The sequence below is a fragment of the Diabrotica virgifera genome, chromosome 4 (genome assembly GCF_917563875.1).
Source record: "Diabrotica virgifera virgifera chromosome 4, PGI_DIABVI_V3a".
Classification (NCBI taxonomy): domain Eukaryota; kingdom Metazoa; phylum Arthropoda; class Insecta; order Coleoptera; family Chrysomelidae; genus Diabrotica; species Diabrotica virgifera.
Window position 1 is genome coordinate 23,961,576 of NC_065446.1, and position 24,769 is coordinate 23,986,344.

The following is a 24,769-nucleotide window of genomic DNA, read 5'->3' on the forward strand; positions in this document are numbered from 1 at the left end:
TTCGACTGTATTATAAAGAATCAAATGTGAGAACTTTAAGCGTGTGGTACACATGCGAGTAAGTACGCGCACTTATGGCTCGACGACCTTTTTTGCGCGTGTATCACAGCAAGTACGCGTACTTTAAGTCCGACGTCGATCCAACAAGTTTGAAATATTACTTGTAGCCCGTACGTTTATCACTGTCCCGAGCCGCGAGCCTCGAGCTATCATGTTATTGCGTTTAAAGTTACACTTATATTTTCACTAATTAAGCAAATTGCCTAGAAATAATTCAATCGTTTATTGTTGAAAGGAGGCAAGTTACATTTTATAAGTTTTCAAAAACCGTAAAACACTATTTTAAGCTTTTCTGGTTATTTGTTTTTGAGTAAACCTAATTATTTATAGGCTATTTTATCCCCTGATGAAAATATTACCCTCTTATCTATGATAATTTGTTTGTTACCCAAACTTTTAGATTTTGTCTTTTTTTATTAGTATTAAAAATATATAATACGATAGGATACGATACGAAGTATATAATACGATAAAATTCCTAAATAGCACAAAGCATCTTCTCTCGACAACATCGCAATGAGTTATGAGTAAGTCTGCCGTGTATCACCGATGGCGAGCCAAGTAAGTCCGCGATCTTTAAACCCGCGTACTTAAAGTTCGCGTGTGTATCACACGCTTTAGCATGTGGTGACAACGTCCACCTCAGTTAAAGAACTTACAAGAAGAGGAAGGAGGAAGAATCAACTAGTTTTCAAAAAATCGAAAGGCCAGAGCCAATAAAAAAATTATAATATAAATTTTTTGTCCAGAAACGACGTTCTTTAGTGTTTTATACGATTATTCACAAGAAAAGGAATTGTTGGGACGCTCCAGTTCATAAAAACTAACGTACTTACGTTATTTTTAATTTTTGGTATTATTTTAAGTATTAAAATTAGTTTAATATTTAAATACAAATACAATTAAAATGTTTAAAATATATTTGCTTAGTTGAAATCTAGTCCATTGAAATGTTACATTTATGGTAGCATTTCTTAGAGGAATCAATTTAATTTTTTTTTTTTAATATATATGGGGGTTCAGTAGAAGCTTAAGTTCAAGTTTAAAAAAGTTATAAACAAAAATAAGAGAAAATTTTGCAAAACGTTTTCTTTTGAAGGTTATAAATTTTTTCCGTTTATTTTAAATAAAATAACATCGTAGGGATTTTGTAGAGGATTTTTCAGCGAACAAATTTCACTAGAAAGTTGTTTAACCCTTAACTACAGACATCCGGTATTTTTTACCGGCGGGCATTCCCAAAATGTGGATTTCGTGGTAACCTCACAACTTACAAGTTCATGTGTCTCTGTACCTCTCGGGCAGTTTGTATAACAATGCTAGTCAAAGCGTGTATTGTGTATTGTCAATATTTTCTTTTCTGGTACACATCAAAAATCTTAACCGGTAAAAATTACCGGATGTCTGTGTTAAGGGAGTATTTTTATATGAGTACTATATTTGTAAATCTGAAATGTTTACATTATTTTTTTGTGTTTTTGGGGAAAAAGTAAAGAAATGGACTGTGGAAGACATCCTGGACCTTCAATGAAGGTTAAATTTGAAGATAAAAATTTTGAGGCCACTTTGCAAAAATGGAATTGCCATTTAATTTTATTACAATTTTACCCCTTGCAGATTTTTTTTCATGGATGTAAAAATTTTCGTGGATGCTATTTTATATTTCCTTTGTGATTCTATGTTACGTTTATTTGTTAAAAAAAAGTTTAAATTTTTGTCCATAGCATTTATGGCCGTTTGTTTCAATAGACCAAAAATGTTACCAAAATTCTGGTTTAATATATTATTCTTCAAAAATCTTGTATTATATTATTAAAATCACTCATTTTACCATTTGTCACATATCTAGAGACTCCATAAAAACACATAATGCAAAACGTTTTTGTTTTTTATTATTAACTTTATATTTTGACTCTATTTTATAATGACCGGTAAAAAATACCGGGAGTCTGTAGTTACGTGATAATATTGGGATGTCTGTAGTTAAGGGTTAATTTTATTTATTTATCTAGGTTTTACAGCGCTCCAAACTTGACCAGATTCTCGAATTCTCATAGGAATACAATAAACACAAACTCCAAATAAAGACCTTGGGCTTACTTTTCTATCTACATACTATTTATTTATTATTATTTTAATATTGGTGTGCTATTATTACGCTATTTTTGACCCTTTTCCCGGCCACCTATGAGGTAGAGTCTGGAGGCGCGTGTGGTATCCCCAATAGGCCTATACCACGGACAATTTCTAGACAAAATAATATTATTTATTATTATATGTTAAAAAAGATCTATCATAGTTATTATTTTTTAATTTTTTTCGATGGTCCAGGATGCGAGTCAAGATCTGAATCAGTATCCGGTGTGAATTTTTGTGGAATAATGAGAGTTAGAGTTGGCGTCCTTGTCGGTAGTTCATCTACCAGTTCATTTTCTTTAATAATTAAACTTCACTAAAATTAACTTTCATCGCCACAATAGAGGCACACTGCTGAACATTTGAGGTCTGCTTTTCGGCAACCACATGCACTTCCAGTGTCCATTGCATTTGCTAAAGATGAATTTCATAAGCTCGGGGTACTTGAGGCTTGGAAGTTTGGATTGGTATCCAAAATTTTCCAGCCCCAATTTTCTGGATCACAATGTTTACCGAGCCATGATTAAATCTGGTGATATAGTCGAAGTCTGTGGAAACGGGCTACATCTTGTGTTGGAGGAAGTGAGAAGAGATTAAATGCATTTTTTGTCACTATTTTAGCCAATCGTTTGTATCTCAAGGTTTTCAGTGAATCGTCCTTATTTCCGCCATATAAAGAGACGAAAAATGTTCACCGAAAACAGTGAGTAAAGATGGCTCGACATTCCCACTGACAAATACTTTTCCCTAGAAATTTCTTACAAATAAAAAACCGCCACTCATGATGCGCTCTTACAAAAAACGCAAAATGCTTATCTAATCTAAAACTTTAAATTTTACCCACAAGACTCTCAATAGTATTATCTATAAAACTCAAAATACTTTTCACAATTTTTAATACGACTGGACGTGGCACAACTGTAAGAATAAGTTAAGTAGAGGGGGCCGCTTGCTGTGCCACCTAGAATAAATTATAATAATAAAAGTAATAGCAGGCAGACATTCAGTCCGGTACGCGTATTTCCGTTTACGTGTCCATTTCAAGACATTGCGGTTTTGAAACGGACACCGAAACGGTGATACATATCTAGTTCCAAAAAGGTGTTGATTTGAAAGCGCCAAATCCCGAAATGTGCACGGGTTTGTACCGAAACATGTGGCGTTGGAATTCTACAAAAAAGTGCATAGAACTAATAGGTCTATTATCATTTGCCGTCTAATTTGTCGCAACTAAAAACTCCATCGAATATTATATCATTTATTTGTGAAAATAATATTATAAGATCTCGAAAAATCCGTGGATGTACAGCCTACATCGATCGCTCGACGCAAAGATAGAGGCTTACCTTGTAGTCGAAGAATTCAATCAGGCAGACCTACAAAAGCAGAATCCCAAAAAAGGAAACATAATATTTCATTAAACATTAAAAACAATGAATATGTTGCAAGAAACATTAATACTATTGTTATAATGTACGTTTGTAAAAAAAATTACTTTCAAATAAATGTACCTATTTGTGTTTCATACTACATACTTCAAACATTTTTACACCATTAGGTATAACAAACCGACTCCTTACTACCAATACCTCCTATATACCAATTTTATGCAAAATGATATATTTACATAAAAAAATTATGATTTTTCCCTCGATATCTAGCCTTCCTATTGTATGTTGCTTAGAATTAATCATGAACTTGGTTTTCTTAACGTTCATTCGTAGTTCATATTTTATACTGACTTGATGTAATATATTTAGGTACTACTCGTTGCAGTGCTTTTAAACTGTCTGCAAAAATAGCGGTGTCGTTTGCGAATCTTATGTTTTTCAAGATTTCTCCGTTTATTGATATACCCTGTTCTTTCTCTGATATTCCTTCATTAAAAATAGCTTTAAAAATAGCTAAATATATGTTTGCTGAACAATAATTGTTTAGCTCAAACTAAAATACGTTTTTAATATAACACTTTTAGCACCTACCTATATTGTTGTGCATTACTACAAAATGTATACGTATCGTAATAGTTTATTTTGACAGGATATTTTGGCACTACTTTGAGTTTTTTGAACAATTATAAAGAAAAAAAGAAGGTAACTTTGGTAACAAAAAACAAAATTGTTTTATTTCCACAGATCCAATGATCTAATGCCATCCCCTCTTTGTGAACACACACACACACAGATCCAATGAATGATAATTTGTTATTCTGCAGATAGGCGCTATTTGTGATAAACAGTTCAAATAAAATACAATAATGTTACAACTTAACACGTATTTGTGATAATTTTACGCGCGAAGTTCTTTTACAAACCAGTGCGCATTTCAAAATTAAACGTCTTGAAATGGACACGTATTTGAAAGCAGATATGCTCCGCCGTTTACGTGCCGATTTCAAAACTACCCGGTCTTGAAATGAACACGGAAACGTAAATACGCGTCCGGTACGGAAGAAAAATGACGTAACTGCAAATTTTGTTATTTCCTGTTTATTGAGCAAATAACTTCTAAGATACTATGTAAAGATGATACAGAAAAACCGAACTGTAAAAATGTGCTGAACCACTATAGGGTAGTTGCGTCGTTCTGAAATATGCGCTATGTTATACCTTGTTTCAGATGCATAATGACGAAACTGTAGATAGGGTTGAAAATGGGGCGATTAAATTAAGATAATGAAATTCGAACCAATACCGATGAAAATAATAGCCATCTTTATCAAAAAACAAACGCCATACCGATGCTCCTCTACTGTTAGCCTTTAATTAATCCCTATGTTAAATATTTAAAAATCGTTTCTCTTCTGAATAATTTTGCATTTTGCGGTTGTGTCATTCTTCTTCTGGACTCAAACAACTTCTTGGTTTTTTTCTATATATGCTTAGATTTCTAAGTTTTATAGTGGGGAGAAAGGTCAAAAATAGATTAATAGCATGGGAATCTTAAAATCATAATAAATTGTATGAATAACAAATATTAAGATAGAAAAGTAAATCTAACGTTTTTTTTAATGTATCCCTATGAGCATTCGATAGTCTGGTCAAGTTTGGAGCACTGTAAAACCTAGATAAATAAATAGAATTAAACACCTTTCTGGTGGAAATTGTTCGCTGAAATACCCCCTACAAAATTCTATAATATTATTTTATTGTAAAATGGACTGAACAAAAGATATAACATCCAAAAGGGAACTTGTTAAAAAATGTTTACTTATTTTTGTTTATATCTTTTTTGTTGGTCACTTGACGATAAAGTAGTCGAAACAAAATTGTAGAAAATTTAATTTGCTACATTTTATGTTATATTAGATTCTCCGTAGGGTTGGTAGTTTAAGAGATATAGCGCGAAACCACTTTGCACCCCTTTTCCAATATGGCGGCCGAGAGACAAGGGTGGCGACCCCAAAAACTTGAACTTAAACTTCTACTGATCCCTCCAACACATTAAAATAATAAAATTGACTCCTCTAACAAATGCAAGGTATGGCCTAAAAAATGTAACATTTTAATGGATTAATCATAAAAATAGAAGTATAAATAACGATAAACATACGAATAGACCAGATAAAGAGCTCCTAGAAATTCCTCATTCCACCATTCAAAACACTATCAAAGAATTTTCAATGAGAATATGGCTCGAAAGATGGAAAAAACTTGACGACAACAAACTAAAACGCATCAACCCAAATTTGTCACCAAAAGGGATAATGGCACAAAAACGACGCGATCAAGTCATACAACACCGCTTGAGAATAGGACATACCAGGTTAACCCACCAGTGCCTAATGAAGAAAGAACAACAAAAACTGTGCTGTGTTTGTGATATTCCTCTGACAATCGAACACATTATTGTTAGTTGCCCACTCTATCACCTGGAACGACTTCAAAGTGATTTACCAAGTGATCTGAAAAGTGCTCTGAACTATAGTAAATGTGATAAAGTTACTAAGTTTCTAAAACTAACTAAATTGTACAATCTAATATAAAAGTAAGCTTAAGTTCTTAATTGTAATTAGTTGTTTGTAATAACCTTTCATAGTTGACGCGGTTTACTTAATAAAAAAAAAGAAGTATAAATTCTTACGTGCCTACAAAGTACACACACCCTTTTTTTTTAATTTGTATTTTGAACTATATTATTCAGACTAAATTAAAATTGTGGATTGGTCCTATTAAATATACCTAGTAATAATAAAGTCATAACAATTAATAGCCTACTTTACTGTGTCATCCTTTTAACATATTTAACTACCGTAAAAATTAAAAGTTAAAAAATTAAACGCAATGAACAGTCCTTGAACTGTTTAACAAGTTAAAAAAGCGTTGAATTATAAAAAAGAACCCGGAGTTAACCTGGAGGCAGTTCGCCTACGTACATATTCATTAAAAATTAGTAAATATAAAATAACTTTTAATCCCTTTATATTTGCGAAGAAGTAACTTCGGTGACACGTAAGCTAAGGGTTTATAAGATAAGGGTAAATTCTCCAGAAAGGAGACTTATTCCAGAACATTAATACCAAATTAATTTTTTATTTATAAAAAGATAATGGTTTTATAAATAGTGGTAATATAATAATAATAATGGCTCAGGTCAGATCCGACCAGATGCTAAAACCGGTAAAAACTTCTTCAAATAATGATATCAGTATGCATTTTGGATTGGACAAGTTAGTCCATGTGATGAGACCGCTCCCGTCTGAAAAAATTTCGGATTCGGTTTCTTTGTGGATTCCTATTCGAAAATGTTCCCTTTAAACAAATCTGAAATGTGCCGAGCGGAATTTTTGGGCAGAAATTGTTTAAACAATTATTTAAACAAGTTAATTACGCAATAAACAGGAATTAAGAAAAGTCTCAGTTAGGTCATTCTTATTTCAGACCGGCGATATGTAGTGGAATCAACACATAGAAAGAATGACAGAAAATAGAATAGTACGAATACAAAAGGCAAATCGCCAAACGGAGGAAGATCGTTGGGACGACTGAGGAGTAGATGGTCAGACAAGGGCAACGTCAATTGAGGCTAAAAACCGAAATAAAATAGGCATTGAGCCTATTTATAAAGTTGGAAGAAGAAGCAGAAGAAAAATCTAGCTGTTCATAACTCCTCTTGTATACAACTAAATATAAGTGAAAATTTCACAAGTCCCTAAACAATTTAAATTCACGTTTTTAGTTCTTAATTAATTTGTTGAATTATCTAACACTCACACTGTAGATACTCACCCATTTTCAATGAAAATACTTTTTATTGTACAAACTGAAAAGTGTTAGATGCAGAATTCACTTGTTGGAAATTCTTTCTGGTACATCCTTAATCTGCGACTTTTACAATTTATAAGACAGCAGACGACGAATATAGAAAACAAAAAGTATTCTACTATAATATGCAGTCACATTCCGTTTTCTTTCGTCTAGGAAAAGGACAGAAGGAGATTTCCTAGTACTCAAATCTGAGTAAAGATAGAAAAGTAAAAGATGGTTTTGCTTGTTTTCGATTCATAGGGATGCACAATCCCTGAACAACTGTTTATGCCTTATAGGCTTTCTCAGAAGAGCAGCGTGCACACCTCTGAAGCTCAAACCAGCTAGCCCATCTACTTAAGGATAATTTCAAAGATCATTGAAATCCCCATTGGGACGCAATTCAGCGATATTTCTTAAACAAGCTGAAAAGTCTCAGATGAAGAATTCACCATTATAATAAAAATTATAATGGTAAATAGTTATTTAAATCTGAAACTTCTTTTGTTGGAAGTTCTATAAGGCAGAAACAGCTGTTCAGGGATTGTGCATCCCTCTGAATCGAAAATAAGCAAAAACCATATTTTACTTTTCTACCTTTACTCAGATTTGAGCACTAGGAAGTTTCTTTCTGTCCTTTTCCTAGACGAATAAAAACGGGATGTAGGTAAAGGATATACCAGAAGTACTTTAGACATACCTCTACATTATTCGTTATATTTTCTACATTACTGTTTATCAACACATCGTACCATCCTGAACCCCCACCCATTTTCCTGATTCATTCATTTTTTTTTTGGAGCGGTTTGGGGTTAAGTCTTTTGGCTTTTCAGTCTCATCAAGTGTTATTTAGTCTCTTTCTCATTCGCACATAACAACAAAATTTCTTCAGCCAAACGAAATATATCATCACTTCCCAATTTTTTCTTGTCATCTGTACCCAACAAATTAGATCAAATTATTAGTCATCAAAACACTCACACATTAATTAATAACTTAGAATTGTACATTTATGTACACATTTAAACAAATTCTGATATCCTTGACGTTATTACGTAAAAGGCCTTTTTCAATAATTCTAAGTCATTAAGTCTATTTACACATCTGTATTCTAATGTATTGCTGACTGCATAACTCCTAGTACCTATTCAGATCCAGAAATGTTTATTGCTTTTAAATACAGTAATACAGCAATATCTCTCCTAATAAAACATTTTCCCCCATGACCATTGGTCGTCTGGGGGGTTGGCCAAAATATAAATCAACATTTTTTTTCTATAAATAACAATAAAATTAACAATAATTAATAAAAAATATAACTAATGAGTATGAAAAAAATTATAACTATCCTAGTTTCCATTGAAATTCCCTAGCTGGTATAAGCATCAGAATACATAATGAAATTTTATAAAGTATTATGTACTAAAATAAACATATAAACAAAATTCAATTAAATATGAATTAAGATTGAATAAAGAATGAAAGGTCACTCTTTAATTGATAATTATTAACTGCAGTAAAAAATATAGATTAAATTTTACTATTAGAATGTCGTGAATAAAAGCTCAAAATCGGTTAAGATCTGGTGAAGAAGCACAATACACGAAGAAGAAGAATAGAGTGTTATGAGTCTAATAGTTATATTCCAACACTAGATTGTATCTATACTTCCATGCATCCCTTGCATGTCCAGCCAGTTCCCTCCAGCCCAATCCTCTCATAATTTCCAACAATTCTTCCCTATATAATCTAATTTCTCTGAACCACTTCATTCTGTATTCCCGTAGTATAGGACATCGTCCCATGAAATGCAAAATATCTTTCACCTCCCTCTCATTACACAAAGCACGTTTTTCCCTATCATCAGCCCTACCAGGTCTATCATTGAGATACAATACTCCGCATCTAATCTTGAATATCCACCTTATATCATTGAAACTCACCTCATCCCTCATATAACCCATGTCAACGCCGAGTCATATTAACTCTCTATAATGAATGCAAAAATTTGATCTAGTTGCTCTCTCCAATGCTCTTTACCGTATCCCAACAAGAATGGCTCCTATCACCTGCTCCAGCTATCCTCCCAAAAATTCCTATTTTCCCACTCTGTGTTAAATTCCACTCCCCATCTCTCTCCCAAGTTTTCCCAATTTCTATCCAACCACAGTTAGCTCTTATCATTTCCTGAAGCAAAAATTTAGGCAGACGTCCTTCCTCATACTCTAACACTCTCTTGACATATTTTTTATGCAACTTCATCGTAAATATATACATATGCTCAATGTTGGTTAGTACCTATTTATCATTTGTCATGTTCCTATATTTAATCATCACAAACTTTACAATTTTCCACATTTAACTTCGAATATTTCTAACACTAATATATGGATATTTGATAATGTTTTATTTTTAACATCAACATAAACTTTAAATTCGTTGGCTGAAGTAACAAAACAGTTCATAACGTCACATTGACAATCTGTCTCTGTCATACTTCTGAACTTCCTTCACCTTTCAGTTCAGTTGACACTCAATTTTCAATATGTGAGGTTCATCCCTCTCATATCACATCCATGTGGGTTAGAGTCCTGTGTTGCCCTGGGTAATATCCAGGAATATTTGCAACATCCACCTATTTTAACTATAATAGGGGAAAGTTGGACAAAACAGGATACAATTATTGTTTATTTTTATTACCGAAAAACTGTTAAAGGAATTATCAGTAGTAATTGCACAAGAGCTCTAAAACAATTGAATTTTTCCCGAGTGACACCTTGACAGTTTTAATTTCACGAGCCGAAGGCGAGTGAAATTATGTCAAACTGTCACGAAGGCAAAAATTATATATTAATTTTAGAGATCGAGTGCAATTTGTTGCGATTATTTCATGAATAAAACTGTTAAAAACCAAAATTTTATTGTAATTTATTTATGTAAGTACAAATTAGTACAATTAAACACACAGTTGTTATAAATATTTTACGGTTGAAAGTCATCCCATTTATAATTTTTAAAACATTAATTGTCATTAATGTCACTAAATGTATTTTTTCATAGCAACGAAGGGCATCTGCCGTAATATACTTGACGACGGGAAATTATCAAAAATTTTCAATTTAATTCAGATTTCTGTAGCTTTCTATTGGTCAGAATCTCCTATGAATAAAATAATCATATTAATATTTTTTATAGGTAGAACATTTATTGAAGCACACAAAAACACATTTTTAGCTATATTTAATGACTAGAAAATAGTAAAAACATATATTTATTAAAGTCCTGCACATCCCGGTTTAACATACCACGGTTGGATAAAACGGGATAGGTTCACAATATTTAATTTTTTGCATAAAATAGTCTAAAAATTATATTTAACTAGATATAAGACTGCAAAGCAAAATTTACCTTTGAAAAAACAATATCTTCAGTAGTCAGAAACTTAAAAATAGGCCCTTTATATGTTTTATTACAAAATGGGAATTTAGACCTTTTACTTAGGACTAGGTACTTATATCAGAACAAAAGTCACATAAAAATATGTTGTTCTTTTCTGCAGTATGAGAACACGCTTTATCGCTATTTAAAAAATTAATAGGACAACAAATAATAAATAGGTGGATAAAACGGGACATAAAAACCTGTATCCCATTTTATCCAACTTATAAGTGTCCCGTTTTGTCCAACCCAGACATTTTTCAAAATAAAAATGGCTCCTGCCTGAAGCTGAAAATAAAATTAGATAGACTGCACATGACAATATTCGTTAATGAGTGCTTAATTAAATGTAATATTCACCGGAATTATATGTTTAGATATGTAGGCAATATAATGTAGAAAACAACGCACTTAAAAGTACAAAGTGCCAAAAAAATAGAGTCAAACAATTCTAAACACAACAACTCTTCATCAAATAATGGTATCGCGGTAAAACGAACTGAGAATCTTAAAATGACGACTGAGAAGAAGTTTTCGTTGTTGTCCGATTGATATCAGCACTAGTTGGGTCTCTAGGCTCGGTATCCCGTTTTATTCGACTATCCCGTTTTATCCAACTCTCCCCTATGTAGTATCATATAAGATCTTACAACTTTTAAAGGGTTCTTACCCAAAACTTTTTGGTGGCTCACGCATGCATGCTATTGTAAGTATGACCTCAGTCAATTCTTAACCTTAGTCAACTTTTACAACATTTTCTTTTATTAATTAGGTTATATTTATCATTGGAAATGCATCGGAAAATGCGAAATACATAAATTAAAAATTAAAAACAGCGAAATAACATCAAACAGAGAAGATTTACTAAATATCGTAGAAGAATTTTATTTGGAACTATATAGGAGCCAAAGGCTGAATCAAAATAATCTGAGGGAAGCGGTTTCAAAGAAAATAATAAACCAAGGCTCCGAAATACTACCAGAGATAACCACTAGGGAAATCCATCAAGCACTGAGAAAAATGAAAAATGGAAAAGCACCAGGTGAAGATGGAGTCGTAATAGAGGCCATTAAAAACGGAGGCCACATTCTTATAGGTAAAATAAAAAATCTCTTCAACTTATGCCTTCATCAAAAGTCGATACCTGAAAAATGGAAAAACGCAGTAACAATACTTTGGCATAAGAAGGGAGATAAGACAGACTTAGAACATTATAGACCCATTAACCTGCTAATAATAATAATATCGTATGGCATTTTTGCCGGGGAGATCCTTTCGGATAGTTCCAGCGCCAATTACATCTTTAACCCTGTTTCAAGTAACTAGTGCCGATGTACACTAGCCCAGGGGGACCGACGGCTTAACGTACTCTCCGAGGCACGGTGAGACGGCTCGTGTCATTATTGGAAATGAAAATGGTTTGTCTTTGGCAGGGATCGAACCCACGTCTACTGGCGTATGAGGCCAGCGTTTATGCCGTTACCCACGGCCGCTCACATTAACCTGCTTTGGCGGGGATCGAACCCACGTCTACTGGCGTATGAGGCCAGCGTTTATGCCGTTACCCACGGCCGCTCACATTAACCTGCTAAACCACTTATACAAACTCTTTACAAAAGTAGTGACATCAAGAGTAGAAAAGAAGCTAGATTTTTACCAGCCAAAAGAACAAGCTGGATTTCGATCAAACTTTGGGACAAACGACCATCTGCAGGCAGTCAAGTTACTAATTGAGAAGTCAATAGAATATAATAAACCCCTTGTCCTAGCATTCGTGTATTTTCATAAAGCCTTTGACACGATAGAGCTGGATAGCATTTTAGAAGCTCTAAATGAATGCCGCATTGACTACCGTTACAGTACACTCATCTATAATATTTATAAAGAGGCAACAATGAGTGTTAAGTTACATGATAAAACCAAACAAATAAGCATAGAACGCGGCGTAAGACAAGGCGACACACTCTCGCCAAAACTATTCATAACTGTTCTGGAATATGCCTTTAAGATGCTCAACTGGGACAATAAAGGGATCAAAATAGATGGAGAAAAGTTAAATCATCTTCGTTTTGCAGATGACATAGTCCTTATAACTGATGACCTAGGAGAAGTAAAGAAAATGCTAAATGAGTTAGACGCTATCTGCTGGAAAATAGGCCTGAAAATGAACTTTTCTAAAACTAAATTTATGACTAATCTGATTCCTAGCGGGCAGCTGATTATACGCGAACAAGAAGTAGAACTAGTGGAAAAGTACATTTACTTGGGTCATGAAATTAGAATTGGCAGAGATAACCAAACATGCGAAATAAAAAGAAGATTAACTCTTGCTTGGGCAGCCTACGGAGCTCTGAGAGACATATTTAGGAGCAGTATACCGATCGGTTTAAAAAGACAAGTGTTTGACCAATGTGTGCTACCGGTAATGACATATGGAGCAGAGACACTGACTCTAACCAAGGCAACAGCGTCGAAAATGCGGGTTGCTCAAAGGCGCATGGAAAGATCCATGCTGGGCGTAACTCTACGGGATAAAATAAGAAATGAAGATCTCAGACAAACAACCGGTATCGCAGATGTTGTAGAACGTATCACCAGGCTCAAATGGAACTGGGCAGGACACGTCGCCAGGCTGAAAGATTCGAGATGGGCACGAAAGCTGATGGAGTGGAGACCAAGAGAAGAAAAACGAAGTAGAGGAAGGCCGCCTACACGATGGGCAGATGATATCAGGCGGATTAGTAAAAACTGGCAAAAATCAGCACAAAACCGTGAAGTGTGGAAACAATTGAGGGAGACCTATGTCCAGCAGTGGACGTGAATTGGTTGGATGATGATGATGATGATGATTTATCATTTAAGGGGCTTAACATTGTTGATGGATTATTTGTTAATCCGAAAACGTTTTGTTTTTATGATTTAAACCTTATTGGGGTCTTTAAAATATACCTTTTACAAATGATCCTGTTTTTTTTGTGATTTATGGTATTCAGCCAGCTACAGGAATTTTATTTTTGAGATTTTCCCTTTGATTTTATTTTATTTTTATTTTTATTTTCCTCGTGGATTTTTATTTTAATTTTTATTATAATGGTCAATTCTGCATCTGAGACTTTTCGGTTTGTTTAAGAGAAGTCGCTGAATTGCGTCCCAATGGGGATTTCAAATGATCTTTGAAACTTCCCTTAAATAGATGGGCTAGCTGGTTTTCGCTTCAGATGTGTGCACGCTGCTCTGCCGAGGAAGCTTGTAAGGCAGAAACAGCTGCCAGGGATTGTGAATCTAGTCCTGTTGCCAGGGGGGGTACAACGGCCTCCTTAATTCAGATGGACTTACCCAAGTTTTTTTTATATATTTTAACCCGTAGAATACTAATTTTTTGGGTAACAGTTGATCCGGATGTCGATAAGATTGTTATAGACAAAGAACTTGAGGAATTACATAACAGTGATTTCTCGCAAAACAAAACATATTTTTGTATTTTTTGGATCATTCTAGGCAAAAAATGTTCTGACAAGTTTTTTCGTAGGATGCATGGTTTTCGAGATAACCGCGGTTGAACTTTCAAAAAATCGAAAAATTGCAATTTTTGAACCCGAATAACTTTTGATTAAAAAATAAAGTAGCAATTCTGCTTACCGCATTTGAAAGTTTAAGTCAAATTATATCGGTTTTGATTATTTGCATTGCTACAAATTTATTATTTTATTGTTAAACAAAGTTATAAACACCTAGTGCGTGAGTGATGTTTCAATGATTTCTCATTTAAAATCGAACGAGTAGGTAGAGTAGCTACAACTGCAAGCGAGGCAATTTCTACGTAGCATGCGTTAAAACGCATGTATTAGGCACGGGAAACACTATGTGTTTATAGCTTTGTTGCACAAAGTTTTTATTAAATAAAGTAAATTTTTAGCACTGCAAATAATCAAAACCGATATAATTTTACTTAAACTTTCAAATGCAGTAAGCAGAATTGCTACTTTATTTTTTAATCAAAAGTTATTCGGGTTCGAAAATTGCAATTTTTCGATTTTTTGAAAGTTCAACCGCGGTTATCTCGAAAACTATCCATTCTACCAAAAAACTTGTAGGAATATTTTTTACTTAAAATGACCCAAAAATACAAAAATATGTTTTGTTTAGCGAGAAATCGCTGTTATGTAATTCCTCAAGTTCTTTGTCTATAACAATCTTATCGACATCCGGATCAACTGTTACCCAAAAAATTCGTATTTTACGGGTCAAAATATATAAAAAAAACTTAAGTAAGTCCATCTGAATTAAGGAGGCCGTTGTACCCCCCCTGGCGACAGGACTAATCCCTCTGAATCGAAAACAAGCAAAAACCATATTTTACTTTTAATTCTATAAACATCAGAAAAGCACTGGTACGTTTGAACGGTTAAGCCACTACCAAGAGCTGACTTGTGGGACTTGTGCAGATTTTACATGGTTTTGAATGTTAAGGGACTTATCCGGATTTCATTTTCACAATTTTAACAAAATCTGGTAAATTAAATTAGAAAAAAACAGAGCCGTATATACCTTTTGGATAATGCTAACAGATGCCATCAAAAGTCTAAAATGGAATATTTTGGACTTATGCATTTTTCATATTGGACCGAGAATATGTATAGCTTATTTGAATAAAGCCCCCCCTTAAAATAAATATGGAGACGCCACACTAAGGATGATATCTTTGTCTCTTCTCGATAATCCCTATATCCGTTATTCTTGAAAGATAAGAGCTAGGAAGTGGATCGATGGATCGGAACGTTATGCTATTTATAATAACGGCAGGTGAGAGAAGAAAATTATGGTGATGTATTAAGGCATACATTAGGTGTGAAAGGTGGAAATATTGGCAGATTTTAGAAAAATCTACCTTTGAAGGAAGCTACCGGTAAAAGCACAATATATTTTTATACTTGGGGTTGATAAAGGTTGCCGTCAATAGATTGGTTTGTCATGAATATGTATGCGTAAAAAATTATACATCTTTCTTTATTCTTTCGAAAATAAACCTAAACAAATTAAAAGTTTTTGAAAATTTTTTTATTTAGATTCTTTTTCTAAAGTGGCTTTATAATATATAGTGAGGACGTTTGAGTTGGAATTAATTCCGAAACAGGTCGATTTTTATTTTTAAATTATAATTTTTGGTATATATATCATACTAGTCACGTCATCCATCTGGACGAGATGACGTAATCGATGATTTTTTTTTAAATAAGAATAGGCGTCGTGTGATAGCTCATTTAAAAGGTTATTTTATGCTCTCTTCACTAATATAAACATTAACATAATTATTTGTAAAGGGTGCCCAAAAAAAATTCTATTTATTAAATTAATTGAAACAAAAAAATGTATGTATTTTATTTAACGCAAAATACATTTTACTGCTGTCAGAAAACAGAAAAATGTTAATTTTCTACGAGTTAAATAGATTATATACATTCTTCTTTTTGTCTCAAATAATTTAATTAAAAAAAATTTTTTGGGCACCCTGTATAAATAAATATATTAATGTTTATATTCGAATAACCTTTTAAATGAGCTATCACACGACCCCTATTATCATTTAAAAAAAATCGATTACGTCATCAACGTCATCACGCCCAGATGGATATCCATCAAGGGTATGCATTCTAAGACATTTGTAAAATAAAGTAAGCGTGTAGTATCCCTCAATATTAGGATTTTGTTAATTAGCGGAATTATTGACTTTGTTAATTAATATAAAAGCCTTGAAATATTTTTTTAAAGAAAGTAAATTTGTAAAATTAGGGCGTTTATCTTATTTAACTACGAAATTGTCCTTTTCAAACATTTCTAAAAATTCTTTTTTTCTACACTCTTTCACTTTGTCCATTTTTTACAAGAACTTCCTCTTAAATTCTAATCTCAAAGGATCAATTCTAAATTGTAATTAAGCTCACAGTTAGGAAATTAATTACACAAATTAGTCTTTGTTTATCTCTTTCTCTAGGCTCTTTTAATGATGTAATAGGCTTACAGTAGCCAATGATTACACAAGATTGAAGTGCTTCTATAATGAAACTATAATGAAACTCACAACGAAAATATTTATGGAGAAAATAATGGCGTGCATAAATATATCGGATGAACAACAAGGATTTAGAAATGGAAAATCATGTAACGATGCAGTTTTTGTGATAAGGCAAATAGCGGAGAAATCATTAGAATATAACAAACCAGCCTTTTTCTGTTCCATATACCTAGAGAAAGCGTTTGATAGAATCCAATTAAAAAATGTGATACACCTACTATTCGCACTAATAATACAATAGTGCCGTAACTCAAAATGTTTCGAATTTGACATAATACTATATTCAGACGTAAAATTCAATTCCTACAAGTCAATAAAACCGTCGTTTTAATAGTGCAAAAAATGAATAAGAAATGGCACCATAAGACGTTATTCATGACTGACTGACTGTCTTATCGCCCTCACAATATTGCGCCATTTTTAGTTGCGGCCAACAGTGATCGGGAACGTACGTGTTGCTTTGCTTATCATTTTAAGTTTTCACGTTATTACTGAATCAGGTGTGTAATTTGCATATCTATATTTTGAGTTATTGCATTCTTGTTGATTTGAACCTAAGCATAACATTGTTGTTTTTCTACTTATTACACTATTACTGATTTACACAAGCACGTTTTAAAATAATATTTTTACTAACGACACTATTATTGGTTCATTTCATTATTTATGACATGCTACACTATTGTTGAATCATACCTTTAAACCAATTTTTTGTTGGTTGTAAAACATTTATTAATCATTATCTATTTGTCAATCAACGTATACAAATAACTCATGTAAAATGTGCAGCAGTGTTATTAAAAAAGCTTACTAAATACTAACTATTTTTTAAATTTAGGGTTATCACACTCTTCTTGACATTATTGTTCATTTCGTCAATTACCTATGGTAATAATTATTACTTAGTTCAATTTTAAGGGGGCGATTCATAGCAGCAAGTGATCGTGGGCGATTACTTGTTGCTATGGCAACAAATGTTAAGAATGGCGAGCAGGAAAACTCTTAATTTTCGTTATTCCCACTGGTGAGTACAAATAATGAACCTGGTGCCCAGATAGAGAACAGTGACGTTACGAAACTACAACCGGCACCTATAGGTACCTTCATCATTTACAAGTCGTCAAAGTACTTCAAGAAATTCACGTAAACATTGGCCTTTAGTAAGGTCAGTAATGTTAAACCTATTACTATTACAGAATCCAACCAAAGGCAATATCACATTTCACTGGTGCACTCAGACCAGAGCGACTTTGATTCCGATGATTCCGACTGAGATCCGCATTTTGTTCCTGTTGTGCAAAGGAAAACATATAGTTTGTTTCGAGGCCGAACAGTAAAACCGTCAATTAGCTCTTCCTCAAGAAGCTGTTCTTTAAGAAGAGCAGAAGCTCTTCTTCATCGAGTAGCTCTTCTACTATTAGCTCTTGGAAAACGCAGAAAACATGGCAAATTGCGCGGGAAACATGGCAAAGAACATAATGTGGAATCGGAGATCTATGAAGGTGTCAAATATTTTATAAACACTATACCACGCGTTGAATTACATTACCTTAGAGCTCAGACGTCATGGGAATATATCCAGTGTGACAAGTCTTTAGCTTATATATATCGAGACTACAAAGATAAATGTACAGAAGAAAACTTCAAATCATTTGCGTCTGAAGCTACTTTTAACTGCATTTTTACTAAAGATTTTAACATCTCCTTCCATACACCAAAAAAGATCAATGTGATCTTTGTGAAAATTTCAAAAATGCTGATGAGGATAGAAAAAACAGTATTGATGTGACGTATTAAAACCACTTGAAAGAAAAAGAACTGTCCAGAAAGGAGAAAGAAAAAGACAAAAATGCTAACATAGATTCAACAATATTTGCCGTATATGACTTGCAAGCTGTGCCATAAGTACCAAGAGGCCAAGTTTTATTATTTTTTTTATAAAAGTAAAATTTAACTCTTTTAATTTTACAATTAGCGACAAAGAGTCCGCAAAATTTCCCAAAAACTGACGTAAACCCCAGAAAAAAATTAGTAAATCAAATTGTAGTAACACAAAATATTTCATAAATAATGTCATAACTAAAAATAATATTTCATTCCAAACATTTTGCTTAGAATAATACCGTTTTAACTCAAAATTATTAAATAACTTCACTGACAGTATTTTTATTTAACTAAGAGTACAAAGAAACTTCCTTTAATATTAATTAAAAACACATTATGCATTAATTTTTTGTTTACCTGCAACAGGAAATGAGTAATGAGTTTTTCGTTGATTCTGAAAAACCATCTTTTTTGAGTTACGACACTATTGTATTATTAGTGCGAATGAAAAAAATTTACCACTGGATATCATAAAACTGATAGAAAACATATATGTAAGAAATAAAATAGAAATAAAAGTCAATGGAATAATAACAGAACCCATAGAAACAAACACAGGAATCAGGCAAGGAGATTCACTAAGCCCTCTACTGTTTAACATAATATTGGATGCAATAATAAAACAAGTGAAGAAAAAAAGAGGGTACAAAATGGGCAATAGAGAGATAAAAATACTTTGTTACGCTGATGACACCGTGTTAGTAGCAGAGTGCGAAGACGACCTACAAAGCTTATTGCACGAGTTCAACATTAACGCAAAAGAAATGAATATGAAAATATCAGCCCAAAAAACAGAAAGCTTAGTAATTGCCAAAGAACCAATCAGATGCAAATTGGAGTTAGACAATCAAATTATACATCAAGTAATGACTTTCATATATCTGGGAATTAACCTATCAGCCGACATCAATATCGAAGAAGAGGTAAAAGACCAAATAATTAAAGCCAGTAGAACGGCCGGATGTCTAAACGACACAATTTGGAAAAACAAACACCTAAGATTGGAAACAAAGGCCCGAATATATAAGTCAGTTATTAGGCCAGTTATTACTTACACGGCCGGAACAAGACCAGATACAAGCAAAACACGAAGACATCTGGAAACCAACGAAATGAAGATCTTAAGAAGGATTGCTGGAAAAGGACTACAGGATAGGGTAAGAAGTGAGGAAATCAGACGCGTATGTGTGGTAGACAATATAAATACCTGGGTAAAGAACAGAAAGGAAGACAAGGATAATAAGAATAGCCAGGAACAAGTCACCGTTAGGCAGGAGAAGTATAGGACGCCCAAGGAAAAGATGGAATGACAACTTAAGGGCATAATGAAAGGCACCGTTGAAGAAAAACAGGCAGTACTGCCTATATAAAAGAAGAAGAAGCAGAAGAAAAACTAATAAAAGTAGAGGATCCGATATAAGGTCGAACTTCCTGTTTATCGGATAAAAATTAAAGGATAATATGTAGTTTAGCATGTTAACAATTACAAAAAACAAGGGTTGCCTGATCTAATTTTGTTCTAACTATAATTAATTATTAATTAAAGAATTACTTTTTTACAATTAAAAAAAACAGATTGGATTTTTTGGATCATTCTGAATAAAAACCGTCTTTTGGAATTATTGTTCTCTAAAGTGGATTGTTTTCGGGTTAAAAACAATTTAAAACAGGAAAAAGAACAAAAGATGACGATTTTTAAGGCTCAAAAACGCAAGTAAAAAATATGATTTTTGTAATTATCAAGTACATAAATTCAAGCTTAAACTAAGTGTACTACTAGTATACTAGAATCTAAAGTATAATCTAAAGTATAATCATTAATAATTAGTTTTATTGCCTGTTGCAAAGTAACAAAATGTTATAACTTTGAAAGCTTACCAAATCAATTAAAAACGAGGAAGTGATTGCAACACTATGAAGTGCAATTAGAAATACCACTATTTGGTAATTTATTTAGTTTGAACTAAGTTGAGTAAACACTAATTAAGCTATTAATCGATATGTTAAGATTACAAATTAAGGGATTAATTTGTGATTGAACAATCTAGACTGATCGTTAATGAATTAATATTGGATGATACATCCAAATACCTACGTAGTTAAGTTTTTTGGTGCGTAAAATATTAATATAAAAATATACAATATTTTGCCTAGTTGGTTATGACACTACATTTGGTTAAACATTTGACAATATACTATTTTTATCGTTCCAGTTGACTTGTTACCATTACTAATATGAATTTCTCTAAAGAAGAACTGACTAATATGGTTTTTCCGCTAGAATAGAATAGAATAGAATAGAAATATGCTTTATTGTCACTGAAAATACAAATTTTATGGACAAAGCTTAATTAAAGTCAGAAAAAATAAATAAATAATATCTAACAATAACAATAACAAATACAATTTTCTGAAATTTGATAAATCGTAAATAAAAAAAAATATACATAAATTCAAAATATAAGTTAATAAAGTAAAGAAAAAAAAACAAAATCGATATACTTGCAACAATTTATAGAAATTGCAAAGTGAATATGTGAACAAATTGATAAGTGAACAAAGTAAACTATTTATAGACATAGGAACTAATAAGTTTAAGCTGCTGTATGTGACACCCAAATATAGATAAGTTTGGTTACTTGTACATTACTGTAATTTCTTAGTTAGTCATTAAGAAACTCTTCTACTGAATAATATTGTCTTTTAGATAGATGAGCTTTTGTCATTTTACGGAACTTGGGGAAAGATGTTGCAGATTTGAGTTGTAAAGGAAGATGGTTGTATAGTTTTTTTGCGGAATATAATATAGATTTCTTTACCAACTCAGAGGACGGGAGCGGTAAATAGACATCACAATTTGAATTTCTGGTGGAGTAGTCATGACGAGGCCTTGCTGGAAAGACATGCATGTGTTTACGAATTAAGCAAACAGTTTCTAAAATATATAAAGATGTAAGGGTTAAAATGCCGTGATCTTTGAAGTAACTTATATGTTTGGCCTGAGGCCAAACAGATACCTTATTGCTCTTTTTTGTAATTTAAAAATAACATCTAACTGGGCAGCTGTACTAGAACCCCCAAAAGGAAGACCATATCGAAGATGAGACTCGAACAAAGAAAAATATGTTAGTTTAGAAGATGCTAAATTGAGTTCTTTCGAAACAGATCTTATAGCATAGCAGGCTGAGGCGAGTTTCTTACTTAACACATCGATATGAAGGGACCATTTGAGGTCGCTGTCTAAAAAAACACCAAGAAATTTTACAGAATCAACGGTAGAGATCTGGCTGTTATTAACAAGCAGGGGTTGAAGAGCACTTTTATAGGATAATGCTACTGTCTTATCCACGTTAAAAGAGAGTAAATTAGAGTCAGACCAGGTTTTTATCGTAAGCAAATCAGAAGTTATAGTTGCATAAAGAGATGCAATAGTTGAGTTGCTCCAAGTGATACTGGTATCATCAGCAAAAAGAAAAATTTTCCCATCGATTTTTAAGTTAGTGATGTCATTTATAAAGATAAGGAACAGTAGAGGACCCAATACTGAACCTTGTGGTACTCCACATACAATGTTTTTGAGACTAGAGTCAGTATCATTTGCTCTAACTATTTGTTTCCTATTATTCAAGTAAGATTGGAACCAATTCAAAGAAATACCTCGAATCTCATAGAAATTTAGTTTTTTAATCAAAATGTCGTGATTTACACAATCAAAAGCTTTGGCATAGCCACAGAAAACAGTGGCAGTATAAAGATTATTGTTTAGTGCTTGGTAAACCTCATGAAACACAGAAAACAAGGCATCAGTGGTGCATTTATTAGTTAAAAAGCCGAACTGATTTTGGGATAAGATGTTGTTATCAATGAGAAAGGACATGAGACGGGTTTTTATGAGTCTCTCAATAATTTTTGAAAGTACCGGTAGTAAGGCAATAGGTCTATAGTTGCAAGCATTAGATTTTTCACCACCCTTATGAAGGGGAATAATAATGGCTATCTTTAGGCACTCTGGGAATTTGCCTCTTTCAAAGGAATCATTAATTAGTGAGACGAGGTTTTCCAACACATTTTCTGTGAGATTTGAGAAGATTTTTGTGGATAGTCCATCAGTACTACAGGATGATTTGCTTTTGATACTATTGATAGTTTGGATCAGTTCAGTTATATCGATTGGTCTTAAAAAGAATGAATTCGAGAACACTCCTGAATTGGGGAGATAGGAAATGGGATCTTTTTGTGGCAAAATAGTAGAAGTTATATTTTTACTCACATTAACGAAATATTCGTTTAGATTTTCCGGGTCTGGAAGGGCAAATGTTTGAACTGCGTGAGTTCTATTTCGAAGATCGTTTATTATGGACCAAGTTTCTTTTGCAACACTTTTAGAGCTTTCCATACGATTTTGATAGTAGGCTTTTTTAGCTGATTTGATGAGTTTTAGATAGGTTACCCTGTACTTGGTGATATATTGAGTGACAGAGACGTTGGTAGCAAATTTCTTGATATACAATAGTGAGCGCATATTTTTGGCTGATATGCGAATACCTTTTGTAGCCCAGGGTTTGTGATGTTTTGGCTTAATTGAAATTAAAGGAAATGCCTTATTGAACATAGAGACAATCTTTTCTATAAAATCGTTGAAATTATAGTCCACGTCCGCAGAAGGAAAATGCCACTCAGAAGTTACGCATAAATTTTGAAATTTATGAAAATTCCCAGCGGAAAAAATCCTACCTAAACGTCGGGTTTTCGAGGAGGGTTTGCTGAAGGTGTTAAACTTCGTAAATACTGCTTCATGATCTGATAATCCCGCATTAATAATTGTAGAGCAGACATCAAGGGGTGAGAAATCTGAGACAATATAGTCAATTATGGTAGATGAAGTTTTTGTAATCCTTGTAGGAGAATTAACGTGCATTGAGATACCATATGATTCAAATATGTTGACCAAGGACATTTGGGTAGCACAAGCAGCATCATAATTAATGTTGAAGTCCCCGCATAGAATTTTTCTGCTTCTATGAGGCAAGCCATCTAACAAATTTAGCAGGTTCTGAAAAAATAGTTCCACAGGGGAGTCAGGTGATCTATAGATGCAAATAATGTAAAGATTAAGATTTTTATTATAAACTAGGAAAACTCAAAGAAGGCTTCATTTAACAGAAAGTCATATTTTGTAATCATAGAAAAATCATTATTTCTAGAAAGAATTAGGGTGCCTCCATGAGCTGAACTTGGACGATCATACCTAGCAATTGTGGTATATTTTTCTACAAAAAAAGGCTCGTTGACTTCAAGCCAGTGCTCTGTAACCGCAACTATCGGGGGAAATCCTAATTCTTCCAGAAACAAAAATAATTCGTCAGTTTTATTTCTTATAGAACGAACATTAATCAGAACCATACTAAAGTTGTCATCACTAAAATTATTCGAGGTTTCTAGTTCCTCAGAACACGTCGTGTAATTTAAAAATTTCGTCTTGGAGAGCTAGTAGAATAATAATTTCGGTGACATTCCCTTGATTTTTGTAGATGTATGATTCTTTCTGAACTTAGAAAGGACCTATAAGCAACAAGATCAGCTTCCATCTCAGCTGGACCAATTCCATAGGCATCGTTAAATTCTAGAAGAATTTTTCTTAGTTCCTCAGTCTTGGTAGGTAGTCCTTCGGAAGCCAAAAATAGTTTCACACTGGTGTTGGTATATCCATCACAAAATACTTAGGCAGGCTGGTCGTGTAGGAAAGCAAGATGTAGCTTAATTGCTTTTAATATATCCGGTTCCCTTAATCTTGCTAGAAGATATCGACTGTTTGAGTTATTGGTTAATCTAACTCTTGGTGGTGTTAAAGGATCCAAATTTATCGATGGTTCCAAAGTATCTTTCTTAATGAAATTAATTTGGGAACGGAACGGATCTTTAGATTTGCAAA